The sequence below is a fragment of the Ictidomys tridecemlineatus genome, chromosome 14 (assembly GCF_052094955.1).
Source record: "Ictidomys tridecemlineatus isolate mIctTri1 chromosome 14, mIctTri1.hap1, whole genome shotgun sequence".
NCBI classification, from domain to species: domain Eukaryota; kingdom Metazoa; phylum Chordata; class Mammalia; order Rodentia; family Sciuridae; genus Ictidomys; species Ictidomys tridecemlineatus.
The window spans coordinates 30,306,904-30,326,467 of record NC_135490.1 but is presented as its reverse complement, the minus strand read 5'-3'; the positions used below and the strand labels follow the sequence as shown (position 1 = coordinate 30,326,467).

General features: G+C 33.7%; 1 protein-coding gene across 11 annotated transcripts in view; it reads right to left on the bottom strand.

Annotated features, from left to right (window-relative positions):
- The window catches only part of Tenm3 (teneurin transmembrane protein 3), a 2,430,710-nt gene that overhangs the window by 1,999,306 nt on the left and 411,840 nt on the right, over nt 1-19,564 (bottom strand). For all 11 annotated transcript variants that reach the window (XM_078031007.1, XM_078031002.1, XM_078031009.1 and 8 more), the window contains exon 4: nt 13,242-13,278. The gene's annotated coding sequence lies outside the window, so the exon portion shown is untranslated. The remainder of the gene's footprint in view (nt 1-13,241; nt 13,279-19,564) is intronic.

Genomic DNA, 19,564 nt, shown 5'->3' with positions numbered 1-19,564 from the left:
ATTCCACATACACAAGAGGATCTTTGGAGTAGAATATAAAATAAATAAATAAAACTTTTTTGGAATTCGTGGTAATGGTTATACAACTTTGTGAACAAAAAACAGGAATCGTATACCATTTTTATGGTATATGGATTAAAACTTCAAAAACATTATAAAAATTAAATCAATAGAAAAAATAGGAAAGTAGAATTTTACATTTATTCTTTAGTCTCATCCTTTTGGACTTTTCTGAATGTTTTAAAGGTACACAACATATTAGTATAAAATAAAAGCAAATAATTATAATATATAAAAGATATGTATTCTTGAAATAATTTTGCTAAACAATTTCCAAGAGAACTTGCTGAGTGCTCTTGATTTACATGCAGATGTTATGATTTATATATACAAAGTTAACACAGCTCTATAGACAGGCTGAGAGATCTACCATTTATACCAATGACTGGAAGAACATTGTTTGTAAATAAGTCATTTGAATTATGACAAATGTATAAACTCTTGTATTAGCAATATGTATATTAGAAACTCTCAAGGCCTAATAAGAAGAAAATGTAAATTCTTGCTAATAACCCCTGTCTCCTGCTTCCTCTGTTATCTCAGATCAGCTTAACCTGCCATTATCCAACTGGTGGGTTGGATCTATAACCTCTATCTCCTAGGGCTAACTCATACATCATTCCAAAAGGGCTTGCCAGAAAATTGTAGACTTCTTTCTAGTGAGCCACATAATGATTACATCTCACACTTTTACTGCACCTTGCAGTTTACAAAGCATTTCCATATCCATTATCTCATATAATATATTGCTCACAAGCCTGTGGCTTCCTGGGATTTCTATTATCCAAATCTCTCAGCAGTGACTTTCAAACACTGTACTTTTCACAAATGTTGGTGGGTTTTCTCCTATCTTGCCGTTCTCTGTCAACTTTACATTCCTGAATGGTTATGACTATCCTCTCCCATCTTAAAAATTTATCTTCCTTCTCCCTTGCACTATGACTTGCCACAGTAGACAGTCAATCTATACTTGTTGATGGTTTCCTTCACCACTCTTTAATCTGCCTTCTTGTCAAGTCATACATGCTGGGCTAGAATGCCCTGTCCTCTCCTTTGGGTAGAACTTTCTGACTTCAGTCAAACAGCTCACAAAATGCCACAAAGATTTTTTCCCCCTATTTCTTCTTGTTCCCTAACAATCTATTTGTAACTTCCATTTTCTGAAACAATGAATTACTTTATACCAATATTGTATTTACTGCCCATGCTTTATTCACATCCCCATAAACAGTTTACTGAAAATGTTGATGTATATCATTAAGGTCTAGTTAATTTAAGGAATTATTACAGACTGTGTAAGCCCATGGTTTATGTTGGTAGTGAATTCTACTTGGCAATAATTACTTATTCATTCAACCAATATTGATCGTGTATTTGACAAGAACAAGCAAGCTAGTTGGTATAGAGGTTTGAGAGTTGAGGCCTCTCTTGTAGGAAAAGATATTCCCAAATAAATATATTAAGTAGACGAATTATGTGTCATAAAATACACTTGAAAACACAACTTCAAAGTAACAAAGAGTGCTTTTATCTAATCCTGACACACCTCAATACCAATCAAAATTTTGTTTATGAATTTTCAACTTACATACAACATTAAAAAATAACAAATAACATAAATATTCAATCCCTGTGTATATGAGCACATAATGTTTTTAATAAAAATGTTAAGTTCATAAAGAGGAATGAGTATTATACACAATTACTAATTAAATATCATAAAGGTGAAATATTTAATATTTCTCAAGCTTCCCTTTATTTTTCCCAATTGATCCAGAGAAGTGATTCCTGCAGACATCCCAGTGCAGTAAAAAATCACTTAAAAATGGGCAAAATGGAATTTGATCACACTGCAGCAGCCCTAGTGTTCTGTTCAAGCAGATGTTAGGGCTTTGGTTCCCTTTAGCAAGATGTGGCTTCAACATCCATAATTCAACTTACCTGCTCATTCAATTATAGTGATTCCACTGAGAGGTGTGGCAAACACATTCTCCACAGGAAAACATAATGACAACAGAGAGGACGTTCTAAAAAAATCCCTGCATGCCAGCTTTCAACACTCTGCCTCAAAGAGTGACTTCAGGGATACAAGTTATTTTCATTTTTACTCTTCCCCCCCATTTCTTAAAAAGCACTTACTCAAAATTTAGGAGAATGAGATAATTAGCATGCTCTCTTCTGTATTTTAACTGTTTAATTTAAGATCATTAACCAGAATTTATACCTAGTTAACATTTTATGATTGAATAGAAATGCCTGTTATAATTTCCAACCACAAGTGAACCTTTTGACAAATGAGTTGTAGAAAGTGTCTCACCGATGATCTGCTGCTCACAAATGTGTGGGAAAAAAATCATAAGTACATAAAAATTGAAACGTTTTGGTATATAATATTTATGCCTTCAGGGTACAGAAAAATTGGCTAAAAGCCTGTTCCTAAATAAATATTCATTGTTCCTCCCCTAAAGGCACTTCCATTGTATTTTACTAATCAGGATTTTGTTTAGAGGTGGCATTATAAAGGTCAGAGCCTAATTAAATAGCACTTTTATCTTCAGATTCTCCTGAAGAACAGAGAAAGAAATTTAGAATGTGCATTTTGTTGCCTAAATGAATTGAAACAGTCCCTAATGTGTCAAAACAAATAAATACATGTTAATTAGTCCATGGCTGAATTGTAAGAATGTTGATGAAGCTTTAGATTTTGTGGGACTCAATCTAATTACAAAGACTAATATCCCCTGAATGTATATCGACTTCTATGTGAATGATCTGTTTAAAATGCTATTTTAAAATTAATTCTGAAAAGCTTTCTTGAAATTTTGTATTTGAAAAAATAATTTCCCACTGTCATTCTTTAAATGCTTCTGAACTAACTGCATTCAAACTTTGTTCTGTCCTATGGCTAAACAAAATTGATTTCATTGAGTTAGACTATCATTTAGTAGTACAATTTCTGTGGTTCCTGCATCCCTGGCTGCTTATGGAAAGCTAAAACTGTGTATTCAAAAAATGGAGCACACAGAGAGTGTATGTGGTATTATACAATCTGCCTTTCGGTCTTCAATACCAGGCAAATCAATGTCAGTCTGCAGCTCAGATCACAATGGCTTTGGGGGAGGAATAAAGCTCTCTGAGTTTTAAAGGTTGACAACATCATCGTACACAATCATAGTCTCTTATAAAATTTCTTTTACACTACCATCAAAGACAATAATCTGGACCAAGTCAGTGACTGGATCACAGATCTGAATTTGTCTGACATTTCCCACATTTTCAAATAATACATTGGGTACAACCTGAATAAATTTCAAGGAACAATGGAAGTTTTCCTTTTTTTTTTGTCAAAGAGAATATTATGTCAGAATTTTTATATGTGTTTTATATAATAAGCACAAGATTATCTTGATTTACACTTACAAATAATAAATTCCCTGTTTTAAAGAAGGATAAATAGTATTCAAGAAGTTGTTTTATTTGTAATACGTAATCATGCATTTTTAGTTTTGTAAAATATATTTTACTCACTTTACATTTTTATACTTAGGATAAACTTGAGGATTAGATAAATTAGGGATTAGTAGTTTTCAGAATCTGAAACGTGTCACTTACATAATAGCAATACAGATATTCTATTAAAATCTGGGTAGTTTGTACCTAATACTCGGAGAACTCTCTTTTCCTTACTTCTGTCCAAAATATTTTGTTGTTGTTTTATTTGTTTGCTTTATTTTTATGTAGAATCAGTGGTATATTTCAAAATATTATTACATGGCATATGACTAATACACATATTGAATCATTTCATAGATTTAACATATTAAATCTAAAATTGAAACCAAAGACATTAATTCAGCAAAAAGTTACTGAGTACAATAATAGACTTGAAATCATATGAAGTACAATATGAAATGGAATTCCAACCCAGGAAGACTATTATCTAATTATAGGATTATTGAGAATATTTCTAAATATCAGGAATAAAAGTTAGCCTTCCATATATCATCTGAAGTAGGGGTTCAGAAGGGTGAAGTATATTTAGAGACTACAAAGGGGAATATTCACGGAAGACAGGCTGAAATGAGCAAGCCATGTTTTAGACTCTTTGAGTACAGTCTGCTCTCTGAGACTGTACAGAATGGGTTCTGTGGTGGAATAGGGGGAAATTTGAAAAGATGAATGCAAGAGAAGAGAACTCAAATGTCAAAGTGAAATCTCTGTACATAAAAATAATGGCAGGTTGTTGAGCAAGTGACTAAAAAATGTTTGGAGAGATTATTTAAACAATGTCAAGAAAGATGGTAAGAAGATTGGCAGACAACAAATGTGATTTGAAATATATTGCACTACGGAGGTATGAAATGAAAAGTGAAGAATCATGTGTAACATTTACTAATAATTATCTGTGTTCCCTACAGATGTTTTCCTCCAGTACAACCAGAGGCTAGGAAGGACCAGAAATTCTCAAACATGTCTTTCAGCAATGAATGTAAGAGCTTTTTACACCTTGATAAGCTGTCATCTCAACTTGTTTAGAAATGGAATCATTTTCTAAATTCTTCATAACTCACTGTGAAGAGGCAAACTTGTTCATTTGTTTTCTTATGCTTTTGCTAAAGTACTGACTGAATTTCTGGACATTGAAGTTAAGATTTATGTTTTGTTAAGAAGTATTTTTATATAACATAACCAATGTCCACACTTTCTATAGAAATTCCTGAGCTACTTTTGAGGAATTAGAATTACCATTTCATTTCCACATTTCATGATTAACTGAATTCATGAGAGAACTAGTGGTTGAAGAAAAGTATGGTTTAGAAATAAATACAATTCTTTTCCTAGATAGTAGAAGAATAATAAAAATTAAAATTTTCTAAAAATTGAGTAATGAATATCCCCTATGATAAAATTTTCTCATATATATTAGTTTACATTAAAATTGATTTAGTTCAATATTACTTATCTATGTATAAAAAGAAAATTACTTTTTACACAACTAAAAACTCAAAATTTATATATAAAATTGTGACACCAATATAATGAAAAAATAACAGGCTTAATGCTTCATTCATAATGATGTCATTTAGAAGAAACTGAATTGCAATGTGACTATGTGACTGAATTTTACAGTGTAGTTTTTATAAATTCTATAAATTGCACTGCTATTTGCCATGTAATGATTTAATTCTCAGAATAATTTTCTATATTTTAACTACAATGAAATTGTGGTTATTGAAATGCTTGACCATAAATAGCCAAAAATTCTAAACCTTTACTAATCTAACATTAACATATTATTTCTTTCTGTCTCTGTCTCTCATTCTTTTTCTCTTTCCAGTTATGTTTTTAAATAAACAATAGTAGTATAATTAGAAACTGCATACATACAATTATATTATGTGGTTAATCAGAATCTCATTAAGATTCATATATCAACATTTTTAGAGACTAATATAAAAAACAAACTAGTAGATATACACACCCTTATCCCTAAAAATTTTATGGAGAACTCATGGAACCTTAAGGATAGGTCTGAGGATGTCTAGGTAATGGGGAAATCAAATTAGAAAAACAACCACAATGAAAATTACAAAAGTCATTTTAATTATTTAACAGTATTTCCTTGTTTTCCAGGAATGTGATTAATTTCCTTTTAGTTAGTCAGAGTGAGAAAGAATGGAAGAATATTTTCAAGAAAATGATGTACATGAATATTTTACTTTTCCCTTGTAAAAATTGTTGCCTCCAAACACACATTTTCCTCAGTGAGAATAGTATTTATAATATTTATAAAACACTCCAGATTTTTATTCTGTAAATCTATTCTTTCTGGGCTCTTAGCCAAGTTGTAGAAACATGCTGATAACTCTGGTGACAATTTTGTATCACCTAGGTCATTATTATAGTTGCAAATGCAGTGTTTGAATTGTATGAAATTCACAATTCCAGTTAACAAAAAGAAAAAAAATAAAGGAAAGGTCTGAATTTTTGCTTTATTTGTCGTTTATTTCAACTGCTTTGGTTCTATGAGAGTATGAGATGGATGTTTATATGGTTGGAAAAAAAATGGCCCCAATGGCCAGACAGACATATATTGGGTGGGTAAAAAAGGAAAAAAAGGTCAAAGGGAATTCTGTAACTCTTAAGTGAATGTCAAGTTGCTAAGGGGCATTATTTGCTAATTCTGTGCATATTTGAATGTGGTTTATAGTTTTGTCCCCAGATGCTCTTGGACTGGTTAAATTCTCCCAGCTCCTCTTTTTCTTTTTAGGAGTAACAACTACGCTGGTGAAAGAAAATCTATTTTCTGCCTGATTTCCCTTCAGAAGTCTATTGTGGTTCTTGCCTTATGTTTTAGTCAGCTTTGCATTGCTGCAACCAAAATACTCAACAAGGACAACAAAGAGAAGGGGAGATTTTAGGAGGCTCAGTTTAATGTTTAGCTCAGAGTCAGCCAAGTCTTTTGCTCTGGGTCCACGGTGAGGCAGTACAACATAGTGGAGGGCCAAGGTGGAGGGAAACTACTGGGGACATGGAAGTAAAGAGAAGGGGGAGAGGGGGAAGGGGTGACAGAAAGATGAATATCTTCAGGTCACGCCCCCAGTGATGCACCTCCTCCAGTTACACCCTCTCTGCCGATGGGTACCTTCAATCTATTCAAAGTAGAATAGATTGCTAGGTTACAGCTCTCATAATCTAATCATTTCACCTCTGAACATTCCTGCATCAACCCAGGGACTTTTGAGGATACCTCATATCCAAACTATGACAGCTTGCTAGGCTTTAGGTCACTGTGGAGACACAGATAGGCTGATAAGGTACAAGTAAGGGGTGAATAGAACCCAAGGAGGTAAAAAACTCTGAGTTCAAAGGTTGAGAAATCAACCTGTAGTCATAACTCCATGGGACAAGAAAGGAAGAGGGGACAATTAAAGAAAGATGGTCTTTGCATTTTAAATAGGGATGAGTTAATAGGTAGGAGTGAAACAGTGATAGATGCATATTGAAGAGTTTTCAACAGATTGTCTTACACACCTTGAAGAGCCCTCTGATAATTCTATGACTTGGATCAACATGGCCTGATTTCTAAAGCAGGCAGAAAGAACCCTTGTTTTGCCAATAAACAATAGGATATTGATAATTTTCTATCAGAAGAAGACTTAGAACATATGTTGAGGAAATCCCATAGTCCATAGATCCAGGTTCCCCTATCATCACCCAGTAGGACTTCAAAATAACCACTGAACCATTTGAGGAAATATAAAAATGACACAGCTGAAGACTGATAGAAGGTATTTCTTTGATTAAAAATCTGCAGCACTAATAATAAAATATATGTTGGAAACTAATTCTATTAGTTCAATTCTGGGAATTCATCCAAAGAGAATAAAAAGGATGCACACATCTACAAAGGTGCTCCTTATGGCATTGCCACTAATACAGAAAAATAGAAGACAAGGTAAATGTCTCACTGTGGTACATATGTAGCATAAAGCTGTTAGAATCAGGTCAAATAATACTGAACAACTGTAATGATATTCAAGACATACAGTAGAGAAAAATCAAAAGCTGGCAATAACACCATTTACAGCTTCAGTATCCCTAATCAACAACCTAAAATCTGAAACTCTCCAAATTCAGAAACCTTTTGAGTGCTTATATATGACAAATAGAAAATTCCACACCTGACTTCATGTGACTGGTCCCAGTTCAAACACAAGCCCACTAATAATATTGTGTAAAATTTACTTTGTGATATGTGCATAAGGTGCATGTGGAACATAAATGAATTTCATATTTAGATTTGGGACCTATTTCCCAGATATGTCTCTATATATTTGCAAATACCCCCATTTAAAAAATTCCAAATTCTAAAACAATTCTATTCCCAAGCATTTTGGATAAGCGATGCTCAGCCTCTCTGTAAAGTACAGTATGAATCAATATCATGACTGGAAACTGTTGGCACCTTCCTCAAGTTAGGATAATTCTCAGAGTTAAAGAAAGGAACTGTTAATAAAGGTAAAGGTGGGATATTCAGAAAACTCTGAATGGTGGTTCTGAAGGGGAATTCTTTCTATCCCATAGAATGTCAGAGACAAAGGAAGGAGTAGTTCTTGGGACCAGCAGAGTTGGTTAGGAGTGTGCTTGGAGAGGATGTGAGAACTTGTAAAAAGACACAGATTAAGCTGACCTCAGCAGGAGCAAGAAGTAAGCCCCTGATCTCACTCTTCTTTCCTGCTAATCTTCCAGGCCTTATCTCCCCCTGACCTGAAAGAAGCCAGAGGGTACAGGAGACCTTGATGCCTCTTAGGAGAGAGACTAGGATGACCAAGTATCTATTTAAGAAATGAAATTGGAAAGTACCTGCCCAGGTGCAATCATATCTACTATGCATAAATGAATGCATAAAAAATAGTCTCATAGAATGCACTGAAATGTCAGAGGTAGTTATCTCAGGCAGTGTTGTGACTGAAAAATAGAATTTTTTTCTTCTTCTTCTTTAAATTCAGCATAGGTCAATAGCTGCTTTTTGTGCTGTTTCTACAGTAAACATTTCATTGTGGAAAGAGAAGCTTGTTCTTGTTCATCGTATAATTTGAGATGGAATATGGTACTGATTTTCAGTATGAAGATTTTGTCATGGTTGTATTTGCTTAAATGAAATTAATTCTTGGGAATTCTGAGGAGGGAAAGGTAGCATATGCTGTCCTCTGAGCCATTCCCTAAAGTTGGGTGAGGCAAACCTGCATTTACTTTAAGGTAAGTTAATAAAAGTGAATGTGTGACAATATGTAGAAAAAATAAAATAATATCAAACTTTATTCTATAAAAATAAAATTTATTAAAAACCCAACATTATAAATTTCTGTGCTTTAAATGCTCACCTAAAATTAATGTAAACTTAGGACTCATAGATATGCAAATAACCAAACTGCCAGTGAAAATATGTCACAACTTGTAAGGTTTAAATTAAAGGAGCATAGAGCTTGATTCAGAAGTGAAAAAGAGGAAACCAAGTAGTGTGTTTTAGATCCCTTCAGGTTTGGTGGAAATGACTGGAAGAAATTATCAGACAAAGAGAAAATATGTGGATCATTGCAATATGGCAAAGGAACAAACATGATGTAGTTTTTAGAGAATGTGTGTAAAAAGGGTATCCTAGAGGTAAGAAAAAAAAAAAAAAGAACTTTCTGGTTTCTCAGGCTTCTCTGAAAAACTACATGATGGCAAAAATGAAATTTATTCTTAAGTGTTAGATTTTAAATTTTCGCATACACCTGCAATCCTCAGCACAGACATTCCTGTCCAACTTTAACCTAAAAGCCTAGCTAAGCTGATTGCAGGGACAGTTACTTCAAGGATGACCCAACTTTTATGATCATTTTAACATCACTATGCAAACTTATCAGAGTTAAGACAGGATTATTGTTAGAAACAAGCAAACAAAAAATAACATCCATTTTCTGATTGGGAAATAAATTGTTTTAGGGTATGTAGTATTAGTTGGTTTGGCTAAAATAGAGTGAGGCCATTACTCGACATTTACACTAATGCAAATGACAGAACTGAGATAAAGCAAGGTATTTTCTGAAAACACTAGAATTTAGAGAAATTTTCTGTCTTAATAGAAAATAAATCTGTATAAATCTTGAAGTAAAATCAACAAATATCAATGATTTTTAATTCTTTATTATTAAAGCATTTAGATTGACCTTTAAAGGCCAATTAAGATGTTCTCAGGAGAATCCACCATCTTTTTTTCTTAGTCACCAGAATTAGTTATCTGTGACAGAGCAAAATGTGGCATGTAGGATTTTCTAATGAACTTTATTAATGTCATATATACATTGCATAATTCAAGCAGAAAATTTAAAAAAATTACCTTGGGCTGGGGTTGTGGCTCAGGGGTAGAGTGCTTGCCTAGCATGCATGAGGCACTGGGTTTAATCTCCAGCACCACATTAAAAAAAAAAAAAACTCAAACAAAATAAATGTATTAACATCACTTTAAACTATTTATTTCTATAATTTTGCTTAAAAAAAAAACTCAGCTCCCTGTCAACACTAAGTTTATCCTGGCAAGTAGCCTGGTAAGAGTCTGGCATATTGAATTGCTGAGTCACATCACCACGTGCAGTACATTTTGTTTGGTTTTTCTCTGTCATATTTCCATATGTAAGAATAAATCATCAGAAAGAAAATAACACATAATTTTCCTTCACATTTTAGAATACTGTTGGTGTACTTGGGCTGGATTGAAAAACAGAAGTCCTAGAATTAACCTCATGTTTGCTTTGGTCAAGTCACCCTTTTCTGTTTTCCTATTCAGAAATACAGAAAAAAATATTCCTTTCAACCTGAACAGAATTGTTTGACTATGATGTAAGAAAATTTATGATAAGTAAAACAGGATTAAAAGCCCAAACTATTCTTAAAGTTTCAAAGGAAATGAAAATAAAATAAAGTAAAATAAAGGTTGGAAAATAGCATAAAGGAGACTTAAAATTGATAATATGTTTAGAATTTTCAGAAGACTGTGTATCAATCTCTGCCTGTTTGAAATGTTTTTTCTCTGTAGTGATAGAGAGGTGGAGAAGAGAAGAGAATATGAATGTGAAGTCCTATATGCATGTAGAAGTTTTATAGGAAGTGTGGAAAGGAAGCAACCCTACTTTTATAGGGACACCTGGGAAAGACATTGGGCCTCAAATTATTCCCAATGCCAAAGTGATCATCGCATTTCCTTGCATTTGGGGTAAGTTACCAACTTAGAAGCCCAGTGGATAAAGAAACTGTGGTATATATACACAATGAAATATCACTCAGTATTAAAATAGAATAAAATCATGGCATTTGCTAGTAAACAGATGAAGTTGGAGAATATGATTATACTAAGTGAAGTAATCCAATCCCAGACAATGCAGAATGTTTTCTCTGATATGAGGATGCTGATCCATAATGGGGATGAGGTGGGGGAGGCATGGGAGGAAACTTTAGATAGGGCAAAAGGGAGGGGTGAGGGAGTAGGAAAGACTGTGGAATGAGATGGACATCATTACTCTACCCTAAGTACATGTATGAAGACACAAATGGTATAACTCTACTTTGTGTACAACCAGACATGAAAAATCGTGCTCTATATGTGTACTATGAATTGAAATGCACTCTGCTGTCCTATATAAACAAATTAGAATAAATACATAAATTAATTAATTTTAAAAAATGTAAATATTACTCAGGAAAAGTTCTGAGCCACTTTCCGCTATTTAACTATTTTAATTAAACAGCAGAATTTAAAGAGAAAGGATTACAAGGGGGAGATGCATTCCTAGATGAAGATTAACAGATGCTAGATTTCAAGTTTCAAAGGTTTCAAGTTCATAGGTCTCTGGATCCCAGATAGTCTGAGTAGAGACACTGAAGAAAAAACAGAAAGAAAAGAAGCATTGAAGATACATAAAGAGTTACTAAAATGAGAGTTGGCTGTGTTCATAAAATGCCTGTAGGTCAATCTTCTGGGTGTATACATGGACACCATCAGCAGGATTTAGCATCTTTGTATAGAGTTTAGCAAAATACATTGATCTCTTGGAGACATTTTCATCAGTTTTCAAATTGAGCGTACTAATATCTATTTTGCAAGACTGTTGAAAAGATGCTAAAAGTGTTTCTTCATTTCCCTTCTTTCCTTTAAGAATGATATTCATTACATCATTAGTATATAGGGGGAATAAGTTGGGAAATGGTTAATTAAATTTTTACTTTCCTTGATTTTTCTTGTGCAATGTAGTCTGAACACTAGCTGTCATAACTGCTAGTCATATATTTACATAATTAAAGATTAAAAAAAGAACTCTCATGAAAAGAACTCTGTTGTAATTCTCCCAAAGCTAATACAGTATGACATGGCAAAAATCTGGTTTGTGCTTTTAAAAATACCTCTCGGTCACTTACAAAATAGTTTTATTGTCCTCTGCTATAACAGTACAGAGATCTTAGAAGCAACAGTGTTGATCTGAAATTTCCAAGTGCCAGAAAACTGTACATCTTTGTTAACTATATAACCTGATGTGATGGTTAGCATATTATTATACACCATGCTAACATACCAACATTACCTGGTCAAGGAAATATGACCATGTATGTGAACAGCAATTAGGTGGAAAGTGTTATAAGTTATGAATATACCGATCTTATCAACATTATTTCACATAGGGTTGCTCTGTTATTACAACCAGAACAGAGTTCCAAGGCCCTCAGGATAATGAGTCTTTCTTGCTACAGGATCCACAGGTATAAAAATAAAAAAGTGGTGGTATTCCATCAACAAATATAACCATTGAGAGTTGGAAATGAGAGCAGTCACAAAGATTGGTGTTTCCCAGGGAAGCTGTTGAAGGGTATCTTCTGAAGATACCATGGCTTTTTAGAACAACAAACACTCTGTGCCAGGCACAGTGATGGCCCCCTCATGTTTCAATGAGGGAAAGGAAAGTTGCAGAAACCCATAATTTGGTTATTTCTTGGTACATAATACAGTCGAAAACACTCTCTAGTTAAACACTCTCTCTTAAAATACTCTCTTTTAAAAACTGGTGAACTTCTTGGGAATTTAAATACTAAGTTGAGTAAACTTTACAAATCACCTCAAGGTTGAAACCTATCTATTACTTAATTTGAAAAGACAGATATATGCGCAAGTAAAGAATATACAGCCACCTCGGTAAGTAATAATCTGAAGAGACAACAACTTTTAATTTTTGAAATGACTCAGGTATTCCTCTGATTCGAGGCAACCAAATAATAAAGAAAAACCAACACAAAACTGTGGCCTTGCTGGTAATTTCCATGAAAATTATCCAAATCCATCCATAACTGAAACAAATGCAATCAAACTGAGCTATGTTCTCTGCATCTTACTTCAACGGATATTTCTTTTTAAAATCACCAGGTTAATTAATTATTCTTACTAAAATAGAAAAATGTGCCCGTCTGTCCTTTATACGTAATGTCAGCACCATGAACGATAATCTGGGGCTTAAGATAATTAATACTATATATCCTCGCCTTTGAACAACACAGCTGTCAGCCACACGGCTTTAAAATTAATAAGCTCTTCAAAGCTATAAATCAGAAACTATGATAATTTTATAAAATATGTCTTAAAAGGCACTTACCTTTTAAAAGGAAAACATGCTTCTGGCGGCAAATAGCCTGTTAAAATAAAACATATTTATTGTTATTCAGTAAATATTATGAAGAATGATGCATTGTTATATTTATCATAATTACAGGCCAACTTAAAGGGAAAAAAATCTTTCCTGGTCTCATTTACTTTCTTTTCTCCCCAAAATGAAAATCACCTCCTTAGTTGTATAATTAAATGCATTTCTGTTCAATTTATGTGCACTGAAACCACAAAAGCTAATGAGTTTCATGTTTGAGAGCAAAAACAGAAATTACAGGGCACATTATCCAGGTCATGGGTGTATATTTGAGCATATTCCACTCACTGAGTATAATGAGAAGCATTCGAATTGACAACCATATCAGAAACTCTAAGGGTTAGATGTTGAGGATTTCATTTCTACAAAATAAAAATAAAATACCACCAGGTATAAGTTATTAATATCAAATGCACTCTTTTCAAGTAGTTCATTAGTTATTTGACTTTTTTATATACTTTTCACAGAACTGCATTAAAGTCAGAGAGATTTTTATTTACAATACTTCACAACTCTCACTGAGATGAAACAGGTACAGTCACAGGTCTAGGTAATATGCACCAAACACTGTGCCTCATACAAACTGTCCTGAATGAACACACTATTCAATCCTAATCAGAGGCAAAGGAGTGATACACTGGGGAACTTGGAGGAGAAAGAGTTGATGTTTTCTTTCCATAAAATTTGAATTGTTGTTCTCAGAAATCAAAACCAAAAAATATCTAGTATAATTTCTTTAGGAAGGCTGTTTGTTTGCATATGTAAAACTACACATGTGCAATTTTTCAGCTGCCTACATATATCACAAATGCTGCCATTCTGGTTTTTTTTTTTTTGTTGTTGTTGTTGTTTATAGAGTTGCTTTTTAATTTAACCTAGTTTTATTTTATCTTCAGAGCAAGTAAGATCCAAATTCTTGCAAACTTGATATCATTCAGATTCTAATTTGTAAACGGAGGTAGGTTTTCTTGTAAATTCATCTGAGTTCACTTGAGTGTTAAATTGTTAGGACAGCAAAATTGCTTCTCACTCTAAGTCCTAGATTGACTGTCTAATAAGATTTAGAAAGGGGGAGGTGTGCTCAGAGATGGATGGAATGACCATCCTGTGATTCTCCTGGCTCCTCTGTATCACCTCTGCTGCTTGCTGACTTTTTGCTCCTGGTGCACAGTTCTCTCAACATGCATTAGTTTACCCTGTGCAAACTTCAGGCCAAATTCCCTCCCAGACAGTGTCCTCTCAGTAATCAAGGGAAAAACTGATTAAGAGTCAATAAAACAATTAATGTAAATATTTATCCATCTAGAGATGGTTCTAAATATCTCTTTGGTTTAACAGAAGCAATCAGAACCAAAAAAAAAAAATATTCTCAAGTTTTAGTCCTGCTCATTCTTGAAAAAAAAAAAGAGCTAATGAAAAAAGTAAATAAACAGCTTACTTTTCTCTACTACCAGCATAATGGCTAAATTTCCAAAGCCTTAATAATGGTTATCATTTAGCTTATTAAGAGGTCTACACAATTTTCTTGTTGTTCATGCACCCAATCTCAACACTAATCTATTATCCACATAGACATTAGAATATTTCTCATTTTTATAAGAAGCAGATATAATCTAGTTCCAGTCTTTTGACTTTTTTTATTGCTCATAAAATGAACTTGAACATCCTTGATGTTGCCTCCAATATTTGTTGTTGAGAACATTGCTGAATTCTCTAGATTAATTTCTCCCAGCACTCTTATCACAATTATACCAAGGAGCACTGGCCTGTCTTTTATTCCTGAAATTAACCTCCCTCTTTCCCATCTCAGGCTTGGGACCCTCAGCAAACAAGAACCATGAAAGTGCCTTCTTCTAACTTTTGACCCAACTTTTATATCTCACATATTTCTTTTTTTTTCAAATCCTAAACTATGTCTCTTCTGCAAGCTAGTAATTGTCTTTTGCTCAATTTTTCCTTTTCAAGCATTGTAGACAAAAGTTTTGACCTCTGCTTAAGTCCAGTATTGATAGAGAAAACATAATATTCATTGTCCAAACTGGAAGATTTTTGAGATATAAAAGAAGGCAGGAAGCAGATGGGATGTTAGTACAATAAATGTGATCCGGGACTGGTCTGAGCAAACCAGTGCATATGGTTTACCACTCTGTGGAGGAAAAATTATCATTTAAACTTGAAGCTGCCCAACTTTAAGAGGACAATATTCAAGCAGCTGATAAGCTTTGAAAGCTTATGGTAACTCATATAACATGTTATACAAACAAAGTTAAAATGAAATATCTTTAGTGCTCTTTCTCTGCACTAAATAACTATAATAAAAAAACGCCCTAAACATCTCCAAGGAAAATCAAAACAGCATGCCACAAACTTATAATGGTATGAACAGCTGGACCACAGCCTAAACCAAAGACATCAATTAATTGATATCTGGGCTCCTTTCTTGGTAAGCCAGGGATGATATTTACCAACCTCTAACAATTTCTCTTTCTCCATCAACACATTCACATTCTTCAGCTTATTTCCAACTAAGGATTTCAGCAGTTAATATTTACCCCTACACAAAAATGCACTTGATGATGGTCTAGATATCAGGACAGTAGAGAATGGGTTATTGATGGTCTAAATAAAAGAACAGTAGAATAGAAGTGGTGTCAGCACCTTAAAGAGCTTTGTACCCCTAGACAACCAAATCAGCAAAAGTCCTCTGAGAATATTTGAGTGTTAGTCATGAACACAATTGGAATGGAAAAAAAAAACAGTAAATGACCATTCCTTGCAGAGGCACAGCATTCAAATGATGTTTCTCTACAGATGGAAAAATAAGAAAATTAAAAACTGAGTATATGTATATTAGGGTCATTGAAGTGGGATGTCTTCCTTATTAAATGCTTAGTATTCCAGTTGTGTTCATCTCCTTTTATAAGTGTGTGTGTGTGTGTGTGTGTGTGTGTGTGTGTGTGTGTGTGTGTTGCACATGCACTATTGGATGTGCAAGGAAATTATTTTTTTCCTTTGGAGGTTGAAGTGAGAGTGTGATTTTTAAAGAGTTGGTTTTAGTCAGTGGAAAATGTACAGAATAGGCCAAAGACATGGGGAAATGTTGCCAGATAGTAATCTTTGGCTAATTTGGTGGAAGCCTAAAGAGAAAGACAATAAAGAATATAATACTAAAGTGTCCATATCATTATGTTTTGTTAAGATGTTTCACCATTTTTAACTTAAAAAACATAGAGGATTTTTAAAACAAAACCTGATATAATATTTCAGGTTAGCAATATGGTGGAAACAGACATAGGTAAACAGAATTGTAAAGAAAATTTTGCACTAATCCATAACTGGAATATAGAAGACTTAAGCTGACAGAATGGCAATATGAATACAAAGAAAGGGAATGATTCCCAAAGTATTTAAAAAACATAATTGATATATGGTTGTAATGATCTGAGAAGGGAGAATTGTAGAATATCTTTCTGAGTTTGGCTTGAAGGAGTAAAGAACAATTTGCCAAATTAGTGATCATAAGAAAATAAAAGAAGTATGAAACAAGGGAAAGAGATGAATTTGTTTTCATACTTTTAAGCTTTAGATTTTTGAAGGTCAGCAAAAAAACTCAATAATTGACTCAACACTTTGATATAATACACTACTCTCATTTTATAATTTATGAAATTAACCCAAAGATATTATGCTTGCTGCCTCAAGGTGGTATACTTACCATGTGGTAGAAGAAGGATTTTACTCCAACTTACTTGACTTCAACCTCCTTTCTTACAGAACTGACTTTGTAGCTTATTATATTTTTGCTTTTATACCACAGTTTCTGCCTTTGTAAAGCAGTGATGATATCTATCCTTTTCATTACTCGAAATAGGTAATGATGAAGTTATGGTTTAGTTTTTTTTGTTGTTGTTTTTAAAGCCAGAAATCTATAAAGAAACCATATTAACTCATCTTGGTGCAGAATTCTTTTGGAACTTAATCATTGACAAGCAAATACCTTGTCAAAATACAGAGTGAAAGTGGTTATGTGGCCCTGCCCTACCATTCCACATTGATTTTACTTAATTAGGGTACCAGAAACCATGACCACATTTACATTGGTAGAGGACAGTGATGTGAGGCATTAAAAGAGAACAGATGGCCCTTGAAGTTGAATTGGTTACCTAGAAAGACATGCACTTTCAAGTTTTTCATTTCTCTCTGTTTTAGTCTGGCCTCTAATGTTCTTTTAATGTAGATTTTTATTTGTGCAGTTCATGGTTGTTATGTGAATCCATTGCTACTGAATATATTGAATCTTAAGTCTTTTCTGAAAATTAGCATGGTTCTTTGTAGTTATAAATAACAAATGTATTCCTTTTGATAGAAAAGACAATTAAAGGGCTTTTTTGCTATCTTTTTATTCTTAAATTGTGTTCATATTGATTTATTTAGATTGTTAATCATCACCAAAATTAAAAGATTATCTCAAACAAAAGCATGTCATATAATGTCTATTTTGCTCCTTGCTAGAAATGGACCATTACACTGCCAAAATATATTGTCTGAGTAATTTATTTTCCTGATTTTTCACCTTCCCCCCACTGTAGAATGCAGAGATATGTTAGAGTATTCATTTAAATTCTTGTGTTTTCATAGAGGATAAAAAAAAGAATTTGTCATGCACACCACAAAGCAGAAATATTATTTATCACTGAAATTAGTGAAGGGTTGGGACACATTTAATTGTGTAGGATATATGGCAGCTTGTGGAATTTTAAAAAGTTGAATTTAGATAGAAAGGATTTTGTTACTTTAATGGTATAAAGGCCCTTAAAATCATTTGCATAGTGTTTATCAAAAGCGAATAGCTAGATGTTAAAAGTACTGTCTGGAAAGTCACATTGCCTGGATTTAAAACATATCAGTGCTCACCATAGTGTGATCTTTGATGAACTGCCTATCTCTTTCTGTTGTGCTTTCTTAAAATATAAAAGGAGGGAAATTATAGCCACTATCTTATAAAGCTAGTGTGAGGATTATGTGAGTTAGAATATATAAAGCTTTTAAAACACTGGCACATAATTAACCTTCAATATGTGTTAGATTTACAATTATTTCAGTGAATCTGTTTCTGATCTTCTCTACAGAAGTATCAAGTAACATTTTTTATGTAAACTTAGGTTTAGCTAAACATGCAAGGTCATAATACCTTAATTATCCAGAATACAGCAAAAATTCAGATCATAAGAATAAAAGTAGCAAATAGATATTAGCAACTATATGCAGAATGTTTTTGTGGGGGGGCTATGGGGAGGAAACTCAGGGGCACTGGACCACAGAGCAAATTCCCCAGCCCAATTTTATATTTTATTTAGAGACAGGGACTCATTGAGTTGTTTAGGACCTCACCAAATTGCTGAGGCTCACTTTGAACTCATGATCCTCCTGCCTCAACCTCCTGAGTTGCTGGGATTACAGGCATGTACCACTGTGGCACCCAGCATATGCAGAAAATTTAAGGATGTGTGCTATACAGAAAGGCTTCGGCTCTTTGAAATCCTGAATTATGCTACAGGTGGTGAAAAGATAAACAAGAATTCTTAACCTTAAGCAATTTGTAATCTAGTTGGAAATTTAAAAGGAATAATTGAAATATTAGGTAATATAAGGTTTTTTCTATGAGAGGTTTCCAAGAGGAGAGATATGCATGGAGGAAATCTTGTAGTTTTTGGTCAGAAGGGCAACTTCTGGAAGAACTTCCAAGAATGTTGAGTAGATCCACACAAGATTGCTATTTTCCAATATTTTTATTCACCTTTAGAATGATTGCCTCTGGGCCCAGACACAGTACCAATGTTTCAAATGGCAGACACTTCATTTCTAATTCTTTGTATTGCTGAAAGTCGCCACTAATTTAACTGGTATTTAATAACTAAGGAGAAGCAGAGGAAGATGTCATCACTGGCCTTCCTTCTGTCATCTTGAGAATGACAACCAAATGGAAAGCAGCCCTGGGTGCTGTGAATGAAACCAAATAGGATGACATGATAGTGCTGGTGGGTGACAGACACCATTTCATTGTGTGTGGCTATGAAAGTGCACTCAGAAGATGTGACACTTGATCCAAGATAAAAATGAACGACAGGAAGCAGTCAATCTGGGAAGACCTGGCAGCAGAGCATTCCAGAAGGAAGAAAAGCACAAGAGTGAGAGCTTGAAAGGGAAGGCTTGGGAATAAGGTCTCCAGGATGGGCTTGGGGCCAGATTTGGACACGCCAAGTACCGTTTTCTAA